Here is a 15,873-nt window from a genome sequence, read left to right as displayed (position 1 = left end):
CTTAAGAAATTCACCTTGCATGGCCGGAAATGTTTCCTTTTTTCCGGAAGGTAACAATCCGTTATGTCCAACAACTCTTCCACATCCAGATGACGTCATCGACGTTTGACTGTCGCTGGAGCGTCCTCATCAAGCACGCCACTTGTGTCAATCCATCTTGCCCCCTGTGCTTTTGTCGAAGATATAAGCACCTGCTGCATAAGATGTGATTGCACCAAGAATATTGTTGGATGTGAGAACTGATGAATCCATCACTGAAGCTGCCATCAAAGTATCGCTTTAAGCAACATGCTGCTGTACAGGCAGAGGTACTTATGTGTATTTGTCGTGTAGACATCATGAACGAGTTCCTGAGATCTTTGGGCGCGCAGTCCTAACAAAATACATGTAGATCATCTTCGATAAGTTCTTATAGTTCCCTCTATTGTATCTAGATTTGCTACATCTGATTAAAAAGCGAAATGGATCAAACTAAATGACAATAGTAAATATATCATATAAATGTATAATGAACATAAATGCGTCAGTGTTATAATTATATTGATGATGTGACAATAATTCAAGTAATACATGTTCTGCATATATCGCATGCGTATATACAGTATTGTATCATTTGACAAACAACCCGAAAAAATGAAACTATCCTGCGTTGGCTAGTAGGTGAATATCTGTTATGAGGACGTTTAAGTAGTTTTCAGAAATTCGTCTTGCATGGCGGGGATAAGGCCTTTCCGGAAAGTGATGTCAAACAACTCTTCCACATTACTGATGTTCGGGTACTCATAGATCGCCCATTTCAAGTACGTCTCAAATTCGTTCCAATCTACCATGCCATCCTTGTCCATATCGATGGCGGAAAGGGCCTTCTTGGTGTCGGAACAGCGATAGCAGGAGAAGTAGGGTGCCATGAAGCCGTTGTAGAAAGAGTCGAACTGCAGCATGTCGTCGCCTTTCGCTTCTTCCGTGAGGTCTCATTCATCCCAAATCTCGCGGACTTTAGCCAGCAGGTTCTTGGCATGTGGGCTGTTTACTTGAAACTGATCTATGGCATCTCTCATCCTCTCGTCCAGACTTCCTCCAGCCCGATCGAAGAGCAAGGCCAGACCCACCATACTCATGTACTCTTCCTTCCTGCCATATTGTGAAAAAAAAAATGCTTGTGTATTTACTATATTGTGGATGCTATGGATATATGAATATAATATATATATATATATATATATGAATATATTATATATATTAAATATATATATATATTAAATATATATATATATATATAATAATGATTATTATTATCATTATAGAATTATATATCAAGGCTCGACATCAACAAAGTTTCATAATCAAATTGCATTAAAATCATCAAAAGTACAATTTCCGAATGCCCGCAAATGAAATTTCGTGACCCGAAAAATATAAGGAAAAGCGTAAAAGATACAGTAATGGGATAAAACATCTCAAATGATATGATTAAACCATGATAATTATGAAAGAATTGAAAATATCACAGAGTGCTTCAAATATTATGTAGGCCTACTGTGACTATTAAAGGAATAGGAAATCAAGAGAGTAAAACGTCAGAAAGTGAAATGATTTGATAAAACAGCACATTACTATAAACCTTGATAATTATGTGAAGATTGGCAGGTACATTGTATGTCAAAGAGCTTCAAATGGCAGTACGCTTTCTAACTTTATTCATACTGAATTAGGGCACTATAACACGATCTTACATGACACAACATCTTCATGAAATAATCAGAATCATTTATGTAGGGTATAACTTTACTTCTATGAGCGGACAGAAAAGATCTAGAGGAAATTTATGATAGAAAACCATGGGCGTCACCAGGGGGGGGGGGGGGTGCGTTGGGTGCGAACGCACCCCCCTTCAGACCAAAAAAAAAAAAAACAACAACAACAACAACAACAACAAAACCAAATCAGTCTGCGAGCAACCTCAACGCCGGACCCTGAATAATATTTTTTTTTAATCTATTTTTTTTTTTGAAATTTTGCATCGAGGAAAAAAAAAAAAATCGTGGGCAAAAACAATTCGCACCCCTGGTTCTTGCAGCACTGATTTTATATATATCTACTCTGGTACAAGTGTATTCTATACAGTGTTTACTATTTAGATAGATTTTGGACATCCTTCCCATGCTTGGTCACTTCGACGCCACCTCGCTGGTCATACCTCCCCCAGTCATGAACATAAACCGACACCCTTGACTACCAGTGACGGATCCAGAGGGAGGGGCGCACCAGGCGTCCCCCCCCCCCGCCCCCTCTTAATTTCCAAAGCGAAAAAGTGTAGCTACAAACGGCAGTTTTTGGACTGTAAAATGTCAAAATTTTCAAGCTCGCTCTCTCCGCTCGCTGGCATTTAGTCGTAATGCCATTCTCCTGAAGTTGCTACCAGTAATTGCCGGCAGTTCCACCCGGTGCGCCCCCCCCCCTTACTGCAAAAAAAAAAAAATATAGCTACAAACGGCAGTTTTGGGACTGTAAAATGTCACAATTTTCAAGCTCGCTCGCTCCGCTCGCTCGCATTTAAATTCTCCTGATATTGCTGCCAGTAATTGCCAGCAGTTGCGCCCGGTGCGCCCCCCTTCGAAAGCAAAAAAGATATATCTTCAAACGGCAGTTTTGGGACTGTAAAATGTCAAAATTTTAAAGCTCGCTCGCATTTAATCTTTATGCAGTTCCCATGATGTTACTGCCAGTCATCTGTCTGCAGTTGCGCCCGGTGCGCCCCCCTTAATTTCCAAAGCGAAAGAATATAGCTACATATAGCTACAGTTTTTCTACTGTAAAATGTCAAAATTTTCCAGCTCGCTCTCTTCGCTCGCTCGTATTGAGTCGTTATGCAATTCACCTGATGTTGCTGCCAGTAATTGCCAGCAGTTGCGCCCGGTGGCATGCGCTCCACCCCCCCCCCCCCACTTTATTTTCCAAAGCGAAAAAATATGGCTATTGAACGGCAGTTTTTGGACTGTAAAATGTAAATTTTTCAAGCTCGCTCGCATTTAATCATTATTTAATTCAACTGATGTTGCTGCCAGTAATTGCCAGCAGTTCCGCCCGGTGCGCCCCCTCCCTTAATTTCCAAAGCGAAAAAATATGGCTAAGAACGGCAGTTTTTGGACTGTAAAATGTAAAATTTTCAAGCTCGCTCGCATTTAATCGTTATGCAATTCAACTGATGTTGCTGCCAGTAATTGTCAGCAGTTCCGCCCGGTGCGCCCCCTCCCTTAATTTCCAAAGCGAAAAAATATGGCTAAGAACGGCAGTTTTTGGACTGTAAAATGTAAAATTTTTAAGCTCGCTCTCTTCGCTCGCTCGCATTTAATCGTTATGCAATTCACCTGATGTTGCTGCCAGTAATTGCCAGTAGTTCCGCCCGGTGCGCCCCCTCCCTTGATTTCCAAAGCGAAAAAAATATGGCTAAGAACGGCAGCTTTTGGACTGTAAAATGTAAAATTTACAAGCTCGCTCGCTCCGCTCGCTCGCATGTAATCGTTATGCTCTCCTGATATTGCTGCCAGTAATTGCTAGGAGTTGCGCCCGATGTGCCCCCTTAAATTCCAAAGCGAAAAAATATAGCATACATAGCTCGCTCGCATTTAATTGTTATGCATTTCTCCTGGTGTTGCTGCCAGTAATTGCCGGCAGTTGCGCCCGGTGCGCCCTCCCCCCTTTATTTCCAAAGCGAAAAAATATAGCTCCAAATGGTAGTTTTTTTACTGTAAAATGTCAAAATTGTCAAGCTCGCTCTCTTCGCTTACTCGCATTTAATCGTTATGCCATTCACCTGATGTTGCTGCCAGTAATTGCCAGCAGTTGCGCCCGGTACGCCCCCCTTAATTTCCAAAGCAAAAAAAATATGGCTACAAACGACAGTTTTTGGACTGTAAAATGTCAACATTTTAAAGCTCGCTCGCTCCGCTCGCTCGCATGTAATCGTTAAGCCATTCTCCCGATATTGCTGCCAGTAATTTGTCGTTTCACACCGTAATTCTATAATCCATTTATAGGGGGACAACCCCCTCCCAAAACCTCCCCCCCCCCCCTTGTTCGTTCCGCTTGTTCGGGCTCGGTCGCGTTCATGACATCAGTGTAAGAATTATTACTAGAAGTTTATTTGAATTATACCATTTACAGGGAAATTGTTCAATAACAATTTACTTCAAAATGTACTGCTACCTTAAACAAGTGGGACTGTTTCAAGTCGATAAAAACACGCAAAAAGCCTGCATCAAATTGCACCGTTTACAACATCAAAATGCAAAAATTCTCACCGTGGGAGGGGGACAACGGCCACCTCCACACCCTCCCCCCCCCCCTGCTCGCTCCCTCGCATACTAACACCCCCCCCCCCCCCCCCCCCATGAAGCTACGCCGGTGCCCTTTCCCCGCTTGGTTTCCCCATTAGTAGAGCGGTTAAGCCCTCAAAATCATGAGAATTGTGCAAAATTTGACTAAAGTATGAAACTTTTACCAGTGTTAGTACATACCATAAGATTCATTTTAAGATCGGGAGGTAAGTCTGATTTGACCTCTGATGACCTCCAGAGGTCAATGAACTTTGAATATCAGAATATTGATGTTTGGAGGCATTTGTGAATGATAGGCTTAGATCTTGGTTACGCTGCACTAAATATGCATTTGTACTACAAATCTTCTGATTCCACAGGGCATTGACAGGTTTCTACCTTTGACCTCTGATGACCTTTAGAGGTCAATGACCTCAAAATACCATAATATTGATCTGTGATGTTATTAGTTAATGATAAACATGGTTAAGATGTGCAAAACAAGCATATCTGTTTGCAATGAAACTGTCTTTATATTCCAAAGAGCAAAGACAGGTTTCTAACTCTGACCTCTGGTGACCTTTTAGAGGTCAATGACCTCAAAATATCATAATATTGATCTGTAGTGTCATCATGATTAGTTAATGATAAACATGGTTAAGGCGTACAAAACAAGCATACCTGTTTTACAAGAAATTGTCTTCATTATTCCAAAGAGCACAGATAGGGCTCTACCTTTGACCTCAGGTGACCTTTAGAGGATGTACAAAACGAACACAATTGTAGCCCAGATAGCTACTAGCACATGTTTATGATAAAGAATAGAATAGAATAGAATAGAATAGAATAGAATAGACTAGAGAGTAAAAGAAAACAGAACACTGCAGTCGTTTTCCTAGACACCCTGTGAGGTCAATTATGCTCAGTCTTTTCCCCTTCTTGCAGTTTATGAAACCGTTTATCTTCCTTCCAGCTATTTCCTTTCTTTTCTTTTTTTTTTTTGGGGGGGGGGGGGGGTCAAAACCACCTCTTCCAAGAAAAGTCTATGGTCATAGGAATTTATAAGTTTGATGTTGGCTACTTTCCCCGCTAGTGGTCAGCACTCTCCATCCCCAAAGCCCCGCGTCAAATTACGGAGAATGACGTGATGACGTGTTTTTGCCCTCTAATCCCCAAACATAAATGACCCTCTGAGCTGGAAGGTGGCCCTCCTGTCAGAATTTATCCCTCTATTTAGCATTTATTGTTTAGTGGAGTGGGTCAAACAGGAACTCCAAAGACAAATTCAGGGATAATGACCCAGAACAACGATGACGCTGGTTGCCATAAGGACACTAATATTCATTTGATTTATCACTTTGATATCCAAGAAACAATAAAGTCTTTACCAGTGGTTACAGAGAACAAGTGAATGAAGAAACTAAAAGACAGTGGGCGAGTTAATCAGAAAATGAGATGAATCATAGAAAATTGAGTTTTCACAGAAACGAATAGAAGGAGCAAATTGAACATTTGACCAGTAAGGAATTAATTTCTAGTAAACGCCACACCCCGATATAAGATTGAGCCAATGAAATGCTTTAGGGAAAGGAAATTTGTTAGTAGATTAGTTATAAAAAAAAAAAAACATGTCTCAGCCGAGAAATCAGTTAGAGTGGCAAGCACAGTGGGAGCGGCTTCACGCTATTTAGTGAAGCAAAGGCTGCAGAGTTTTGAGGATTTTGAGAGAATTTTCAGGAACTTTGAGAATAGTTGGAGACCACAGAGATAAAGTCAGGAGTTCTACTTTCTTGGTACATCATGCCCCCCTCCTCCAAGTCAACCAACTAATCTTTATCGACGCTGAATGCACCATCGACCTACGCTGTGAATGTGATGAGGATCTGACTGTCATGACTGAACCGGCGAGCAGCAGGACAGTAGGAAAAACTATGAGTCACGATAACACAAAACTCTAGTTTACGCCAATTTGGAGTGCAATTACAAACTCCAAATAGTCAACTGGTGTTATCGGAGATGGAGATGTTGAAGCGCCCTGTCAGACTGATACAAAGTGGAGAGTGATGGTGACGAAGAGAATAGGCCTACTGAGAGCGTGACGGCAGACCGCTCAACGGACGGCCCAGTCACACTGACGAGATCGACAATGACATGCAGACGAGGACCTCATTCGTCGACCGAGAGTAATCATTTAAGAGGAATGACTTTCATTTACGTTTGAAGACATTCCAAGAGATGTAGTAGTCTGATATGTTAAGGGGCAAATCATTCTACTGTTTGCAGTCTTGTAAACATACTTGTATCTTTAGCGAAAACTGTTCGAGTACGTGGACAGTGATAAGTAGGCCCCTATAAATCACTCTGTCGAGTAAATTATATATGAACTAAATGGCTTCTTTTGAACATGTATTATGTTGAAAAGTTCTTGGTAATTCTTTTCCAGGCAAAATGTGTACATGAAAATTCCGATGTTAAAAGCATGTGATGGGAAATGTTAACAGTACGTGCGAATGCTTCTGTGTTTCCTGCTAAACTTGTTTGTTAGTGGGGAAAAGAAAAGAAAAGAGAAGAGAAGTCTCGCTCTACCACGTCTTTTTACCACAGCGCCTACGGATATCTTTGTTTCATATTGTTAGTGGAGAAAAGAAAAGAAAAGAGAAGTCTTGCTTCATGAGAGATGTTCAGATCCTGTTCCACACCACAACGCCTACGGATTTCTAGGAAGAAGGTGGGTTTGAATGTCTTATAGGGCCGATAGAGCACCAACAGTAAGTGCAGATTAATTGGCACGCTATCTTTTGAAGAGAAACAATACTTTGTTTCACACAAGATGAAAAAGCAGAAAGACAACTGATAATCATCCGCTCATGAAAAATCAAGCAGAAGTTTTTCAAAACATTTCAAGAGGCATCTTGGTGAGTTACAGTATGTTAAACATGCCAATAATACTGTGAAAAACAAATTGAAGGCCACCTTCAATAGGCCACATGCAATACAGCCCGGCATTTTCCGACATCACAAAAACTTTGATCAACACGTTCCATAATTATATACTTGTGATGGAGAGGGAAAATAGTAAACAACAGCATTGCAAGATTGATGCATTTCTTCCAAGACAACACACAGGAACAGATTCCACGTAGAATACATAAACATGTACTTTGATTTTTCCATTCATTTTCCCATATCATTACACACAATCATTACACACGTATACTTGATATGGTATTCAGCTGTCAGGGCGGTGAGTTGGCTCAGTCGGTAGCGCGTCTGCCTCACGATCACGCGGCCCGGGTTCGAACCCGAGTCTGGACTGAGCACTGTTGTGTGTAAACATACCGTCCCCTCTAGCAAGAGGCAAAACACTCTGTCCCTCGGATAGGACATAAAATGGAGGTCCCGTGTATGAAAGAGTAATAACTCATGCACGTAAAAGATCCCGCTTCATTCATTCATCGCAAAGAGCAGGGTGTCTAACCTGGTGAAGTGGTCCCACCTCACATCCAACTGGACCCCATGGAAGACCAGCTTAAAGGGGAAGGCTAGTAACTGATCAGTGGGAATCAGTGGAAATGCTGGGAGATGATTGTTCCAATCCTTATGGGATTCATTCAAGAGTTCATTGTATATCTATTGTTGTGTGAAAATGATTTGCTTCAGAACGGTCTCATATTCAAGTAATGTGCAGATTAATGCTCCGTCACTGACCAGCTAGGGACGCTAACCTGGAAGCATTAAACTGCACATTACTTGAATATGAGACCATTCTGAAGCAAATCATTTTCACCCAACAATAGATATACAATGAACTCTTGAATGAATCCCATAAGGATTGGAACAATCATCTCCCAGCATTTCCACTGATTCCCACTGATCAGTTACTAGCCTTCCCCTTTAACGTAGCTAAATATGGGCTATCCAGCCATCTTCGCAGATGGAAATTAACAAACAAACAAACAAACAAACAGCTCACTGTGTGCAGACTGAGCACGACCCGATAATTCAGAACCTCTGCCTGAGAAAGGCTTCTAGCCTATCCCGCGAGTCAAAAAGAAGCTTTCTTATCATCTCGTGCATCCTGTACTCTATGTGCAATGCACTCATCATAGAGACAAGCTTGCCTTCACCCAAACTGTTTAGATATTGCCATTGGAAGACTGATGATCGCATACATTGGCTGTGCACCTATAAGAACGCTGGTCTGACCTCAGGATGTCTATCCAGTTTAGTCGTGGAGGAGATCTGTGTGCCGATCGCGTGCTTCACTGAAGACGCAGATGCTGCCCTGTCTTGAAAGAGATCGAGGGTATAGATCTAGACCAATTTCAGCAGGTTACACTGAATCATCACTTGCTGGCAGAGAGTCTTAACCGGATCATGCAGGTGATATTACCCGCTGCCAGCGTACCCTGATTCACACATTGGATGCAAACCGGATGGCGGCATATTGGAAACAACCAATATTTGGGCATGGGGGCACAACTCTTGGCCAGGCCCAAGTGTTAAGGAGTATCGGGCATAAAGAAGACAATTAGAGTAAATAGTAGTTCCACTCCTATTTGGAAATGAGGTTCCTAAACAGGTCATTGAAAAAATGCCCAAAATTTCCTGATGTAATGACCCAAACTTAATTGGATGACAATAGCAAGTTGCAAGACACAGGGTTGCTTCATGTGGAATGCATGTTATGCCTCACAGTATGTCGCTTTCCAGATGGTCCATGACGTCACTGTATGCTCCAGGACCATGAGTCATTCACCGAAACCATACAGCCCACGAGCTTGACACTGACCAACACAGGCCCGCCAGCTCGAACCTAGGTAGCATTGCCCATGAGCGTGACACTTAGGCAAACCAGGCCCATAAGAGTCCGACACATGGGGGGAGGGGGAGGTCCACAAGACCTACACTGAATAGATTAAGCTTTCTGATGTAATACATATATTAATCTCGTGGGCCTTGTTTCCTCGAGTGTCGAGCTCGCGGACCGCACAGCTTGTGGGCCTATTATATTTTATGTCGAGCTCATTGACCTTGTTCATCTACTAGTATAGTATTTAGGTCACGGGATGTATGACTCGTGGACTGCGTAACTCATGGGCTGTACGACTCGGTTGTTTGACTCGTGACGTACATCTGATGAGGTGGGCCTGTTGTTTCTGGTTAGCATCTCCAGTGTCACCCTTTCATCCAGTTCAAGGACTTTGCCATATGCCTGTTCACAAACTATTAAGCATCAACCCAAAATATGGTACTCCTCTCCCCACCTTCCATGTTAAGCGTACAAATTTTGTCCAGTGCAAATTGGATAATGTTGCACATAATTTCATGCAAGCTAGTCTGCATAACTAACCCAAACATAAATATTATATTTGAGGTCACTGCCATCACTGAAGACACGTAAGCTTCATTTATGAAGTAATTGACCGCTCACATTCCTGAGACCTGTTACTATGAACCGATGCTTTGTGGAATGTGCATACATACTTTGATTATAATGTCAAGGCATGATTTGTACATGATTAAACATTTAGGATAAAACCAATGAAGCCAAACATCAATATTCGCAATCCTACACAAATTTTTAGTGATTTCTAAAAGTCTGACCTCACATTGTCCTTAGAGGTCAAAGTTGGATATACACAGGGTAATGACCAATGTTCTGTGGAATGAGAAGACACTTCTTGTACAGTGTAGTATTAAATGCTAATAGCATAATGCATGATTGCACACCAGGTATACAGTTAACCATTGAATATACATCAATATCGATATTTTGATATTTTGAGGTCATTGACTTGTCACAGTCCTCAGAGGTCAAAGGCAGAGACATGTAATAATTTCCCTTGATCTGAGGAATAGGAAAACGATTCAGTTGTAACACAAATGAATTTTTAGGACATCGTTATGTTTATCATCAACCAATTGCACCAAATATCAAAATTCTGATAATTTGAGGTCAATAATTGACCTCTGGAGGTCATTAGAGGTCAAAGGTAGAAACCTGTCAAGGATTTATGGAACATGAAGACAATTCCACTGTAACAAAAATGAGTTTTTAGTACATCATTACCATATTGAACATTAATCAATGACGCAAAATATCAATTTCTATCAAATTTTGAGGTCATTGACCTTTGGAGGTCATCAGAGGTCAATTCAGACTTACCTCCGATCTTAAAATGAATCTGATAACATGTACTAACACTGGTGAAAGTTTCATGCTTTAGTCAAACTTTGCACAATTTTTCGGCTTATCTGCTCTACTACATGGAGCTACTAACAGGCGTAAATCTCTGTTAGTAGCTCCATGGTTTCCCCAACAACAGTATAGTTGGGAATAGTCTGGGGATTGAGAGCTTCCTATATTCCAGAAGTCTGTCAAAAAAAAAAAATCTCGTTACACTGGGGTCAAAACGCACCCCCCTTGAAAAAAAGCTGGTGACGCCCCTGGAAAACACTGGTTCTTCAATTAGACTGTAAAAATGTACTCAACAAATTGATTTTCTTCATAACTATTAACTTCGCAGTGGGTTCTCTCACCTGCCAGCCCTCAAATCTTCAAGAATCAGCTTCTTCATCTTGTTGGCCAATTCCAAGGTGAACTGGGGATTATCTCCAAAGAGATTAACTAATCGGTGACGGATCATCTCCTTGCTGGCCATGGTGGTAATCCTCACGGGCGCCTTCTCACCGAAGAATCTGGCCAAGTCGAAATCTTCAGGCTGCAGGGTAAAGACGAAATCGATGGCGCGCGCTCCGAAAATCGGCTGCTTGATATGTGGGTCTTTCCCTGTTGTGATTTTGGTGACGTTGACGGCGGCCTGGCGAAGGTAGGTGCAGTTATACTTCTTGAGGACCTTCTTGTTGCCGAGGCGAATGAGATTCATCAAGGTGACACAGGTTGAAGCATGACCAATTGCAGCACCCTCCGTACAAACGCTGGCCCAGACGCCGTTCGCACCATCCATTAGAGCCTGGGTTTGGAATCGGAGAGAATTCTTTTTTTAATCTTCACCTCATGACTGACAGACATTGACAGACGTGGAAAACTTATATTATGTTATCATGATAATGGATGCACAAGGAAACAAATTCGCAGCACAACACTGATTTCATCTTTTTCATCTTTGTTCGGTCTTTACGAGCTTAAGATTTCAAGATGTGGAAGAAGACATCTCAACAGCGGCAGAGCAGTTGATTGTACAAGACGTGTTTAGTATGATTTATTGCGTTACAGTAGACTGTTGTTGAATACAGAGTTATACTGCAAGATAAGGCGTTGATTCCATTAAATTTTCATTAGGCCTCCACATCGATAAGTCACGTTGCTTTTTAAAAAGAATATCTCTTCACAAAAATTGTTGTTGTTTTTTTATTTTCTTGCAATACAGTCCTCTGAACAACGGTCCCTTTCAAGGATTCTACGCTGGTGGCGTGGGTGTGTTGAGCTTTATGCTTGTTTCCGCTTATGCTGGTTGACTTGGCTTAAAAAAAAAAGATGATTATGAAGGACATTACGCTACAATTTAGGAGCTAATGAAATTCATTATGGATAGATGGGTCTCGGATGGGTCTATGTAATATACCCATCAGACGGATCAGTTTGTGTAAGACATCATGACTGGACTGCGGTATCTCGCAATCCGGCCGCAATGCGCAGATCTTATCCATGTATTCACCGGATGCGTACCCAGGTTCAGTTCAGTCAAGTCGGATATCTACTCAAAACCAGGAAATAATGAAAGAAATGGTTAAGTAACCGTTACCTGGAAATCGTCTTTTTGCTTGACTATGATAGATAGGTAGATGAGATGAGTCTAGCTGATGAACCTTGCATGCAACATTTATTAGTGTTAGGATTAATTTGTTCCTCTCAAGCATTTCTCCGAGAAGAAGTCTATCACACTTTCATCTGTACCGATTTGTTGATTTTCAACTCACCTGTAGCACAGTTGTATCACAGTTGCCATACTTTTCATGGACGTGAACCAGCAGATGTCCCTTCCACCCGTTGTCGTCCATGATTTTGCGGATGTACCGCGCCCACATGCCGCACTCCTCGGGCAGGGCTTTACCCATGGGCTCCTCAAACACGATCCCAAAAGGACGTCGATTTGGCGGCAGTTGGGCAAAGAAGGATACCACCTTAAAGAGTCTGACAGAGTGTTTAGGCATCACGTCGCCTATATCTCTGAAATTGAACATCACCTTGGCCTTAGAACTGAGGTTCTCGTAGCACCAGTTGTTCCACTTGCTGAGCAGTGCGCACATGTTGTCTATGGAGAACCTGTTGAAGTCATATACAGAGTCGCCCAGGTCCACCTCAAAGATCACGTTGTACAGACCCGTTGGTTGCAGTTTGCGGATACCAAGAGGAACGTTTGTAGTGTCTGGTGCCTTGTCTTTTGCACCTATTCATTGTCCAAACACCAAAGAAAAAGTATTAAGATTTCTTTTTTTTAGCTTTAAATAAACATCCTTAGAAAGTATTAGTTTTTTGTTCTTACGATATCTTATCAATACTTCACCCAAAGTGTGCAATTCTGAAAATGCAAAATCTCCCTCGCGTGAGAGGGGTACACCGTAACCCCCTCCCCCTTCCACACGCACCTGTTTAGTCTTTTTCCATTTGGCACTTTTGAGATTGACAAATTTCCTAATATTATATTTCATCAAGAGTGTACATGTCCCCCCAAAATTACAATCCACTTTTCGCACTATTTACACCCAACATGACTAAACCGTCTAAATGCTACTCCAGAGTCTTAAAATATAACATCTTAGCTCTATTTTGCAAAAAAAACCAAACAAACCAAAAAAACAAGACAAAAAAAAAACACTATTCAATTTGGTTAAGCGGTTACAGAGGAATGTGGATTGTTGTAAAGCATGTCGTGAGTTTGATTCTTCAAGTTTAGCACTTGGATGCTCTTGGAAATGCAAATTAATGTGTGAACACAATAGACAGAACTTGGAGGGAAGAGACTTCTGACATGCTCTACAAAATTCCTCATTTCTCTTTGATCACTGAAGCAAATCGAATGGGGTTTTCTGTAAGATGTGGGCAATGAGTTACAGTTTCATATCCTGAAATTGCATTTGGATTTATTGACTATTTTTAAAGCTACCGTTGCGGAGGGCACCGTTGCATTTTTTTTTTTTTGGGGGGGGGGGACATACGTTACATCACATCTGTCATTTCAATTCCACTAAACATGCAAAATATTCCCTCATTTGGGAGGGCAATGTGCCCTTCCAGTCTCCCCCCGCCAGTTCCCTTTTATAGATGTATAGGCCTACTTTCTTTTGTTGACAACTCCCTAAGTATTCCATTTAATTTTCCCCTAAATATTCCATTTAATTTTCTAGAAAATTTGCAAGACCTCCCTTCTATGGAAAAGTTACATGGGGATATACCCGTCCCAAACCCTCCCCAACTGTCTGTCAAAAAGAAAAGTATTGTTTCCAAAATACTATGTCGATGATAGGGTTAAGAGTAACAACACGATGTTTTGCTCGTGGTTGACATTATTAGTATTATCTCCATCATCTTCCCATCTTCTCATCTGCTATTTCAATTTGGTAAGAAATGATATCGATGTTGAGGTTAGCTTCTGTTCCATTCAATGAAATACAAATTGTCACTGTAGATTCATCTTGCAATTCACTGATATCCGTGTTTTGGATATGCATTCGTCTGGTATCATCATTCCAGACTTAAAACATTTTACACTCTAATCAAAAGAAAATATCAGTTTCTCTGCAAAACTGACGCCCACATTGAATTAAGCGTCCCTGGGAAAGGACAGCCCGTGCATGATCACATAAATCTTTAAAGCCTTCTTTATCAGTATACACATTTCCAGAGAATGTAATTTCTTTCCATTATTTAGATGGGTCAGGTAAGTCCATTTTTATTTAGGTATATTTCATTTAAAATCTTTTTTTTTAATAGAGTCTGCTCTTTCAGAATCTATTAATAACCGATGCTAACTTTGAAACGATATCTGGGGACTTTCGGTGTTTTTATAGTGCAAGAATACAGAACAGTTCTTCAATTTGCCAAAACGATATGAATTATCATGGTGGGAAACCTAAGAAAACATAGCGTTTTAGGTATATAGCTTTTTCAAATTGAAGAAATTCTTCCTATATGAGTTGTTTCTATCGCAATTGATTCGCAACAATATAATTTGTCAATCAGTTGCAGGTATAGATTTCTCCTTTAAGTGGCGTAATAGTATCTACCACAGGATATTCATTGAATAATAGCTCATTTGGTGCTTCAAGTCACACAATAGAACAATGATATTTAAAATAGCCATTATAACATACTGTATAAGAAAAGAAAGAAAACCACAATTCTTGCATGGCTGTTAAAAAGTGAATACCTGCAGTTATCTCGGAGAAGGCCCAGAGACCATCGGGGTTTTCCCCTCGCTCCTTTAGCTGCTTGACGAAATCATCATCCACGCGGGTCATGTGGGAGAAGGAGGCCACGATGGTGTGCATAAAGCCGCACTTTTTCACCTCTTCATAGATTTCCCACTTGTTCTCCAGGGTGTGGCCCCGCAGTTGCGCTACGGTGCTTTCCCGCATCGAGTTGTCCAGCACGAAAAGGTCCAAGTCGCGAAGAACTTGATATTTGCCAAGTGCTTTTGCAACGTCCTTCTCGTACACTGTGCCCAGAGCTTCTACTTTTGATGTCATCTTGTCCGTCTATAGTTACAACTGAAATATACAATATTTTCTTTTTATTATTTTTGTTTTTTATGTTTTTTCCCTTTTGCAGGGTCGGCGAACGGGGGGGGGGGGGGGGGGGGGGGGGGGGCTCGGCCCCCACTTTTTTTTTTCAGATAATGCATAGGTATGCATAGGGTATAACCACTTGCCTCCTCCTCTCCGGAAGTGGCACCAGAAAAGAAAAAAGAGAGGGGCTTGAGGGGCTTGGGGTTTAGAAGTGCGGGTAAAGGCCTTTTTATTTTTTGTTTTTTGTTTTGTTTTATTTTGTTTTTTTGCTTGTTAGCTGATGAAAGCCCGGGAAGTGGTACCAAAAATATAAACTCCCCTCCCCCCCCGCAACACACACACACACACACACACACACACACACACACACACTGTCAAAACGTGGCGTCGGCCGTGTTTTGCTGTCCCGTCCTGTCTCGTAACTCTCATCCTGAGTCCCATACTCTTTATTGCTGTGCCGATGATTCTTTTATCGTTATTCTAAATTGATTCCTGGTGGTTTCTTTTTACGAGAATTTTAAAGGAATTTCTTGGAGAATGAACTTGAAGATAACTCCGGTTAGAATCTAAACCTGGGTGTTATACATTATGGAACGGATATGTATACAGCAGCCTACATTCATACATGCTAAATCTGAAATGATACTTGTTTGTACTTTTGAATGAAATAACTCTGAAAACTTCATTACCCTCTATCATGCGGCAAGAGGAAATCAAAGAAAACGAATGTGATATAATTGAATAACATACCTCAAGTGTGTGATTTTGATGTACGCCTGCCACCTAATACCCCTTTCCCGCTGAA

At 41.3% G+C, this 15,873-nt stretch overlaps 1 pseudogene; it reads right to left on the bottom strand.

The window, feature by feature from the left end:
• Nucleotides 1–683: 683 nt before the first annotated feature.
• On the bottom strand, nucleotides 684–15,029 carry LOC139723755 (uncharacterized; annotated as a pseudogene).
• Between the last annotated feature and the right edge of the window lie 844 nt (nucleotides 15,030–15,873).

This window comes from Diadema antillarum, unplaced genomic scaffold (genome assembly GCF_040938485.1).
Source record: "Diadema antillarum isolate AM-2024a unplaced genomic scaffold, OU_Dant_1.0 scf00000199, whole genome shotgun sequence".
NCBI classification, from domain to species: Eukaryota; Metazoa; Echinodermata; class Echinoidea; order Diadematoida; family Diadematidae; genus Diadema; species Diadema antillarum.
Note: the sequence above shows the minus strand (reverse complement) of the source record. Positions and strands in the feature narration are given on the sequence as shown.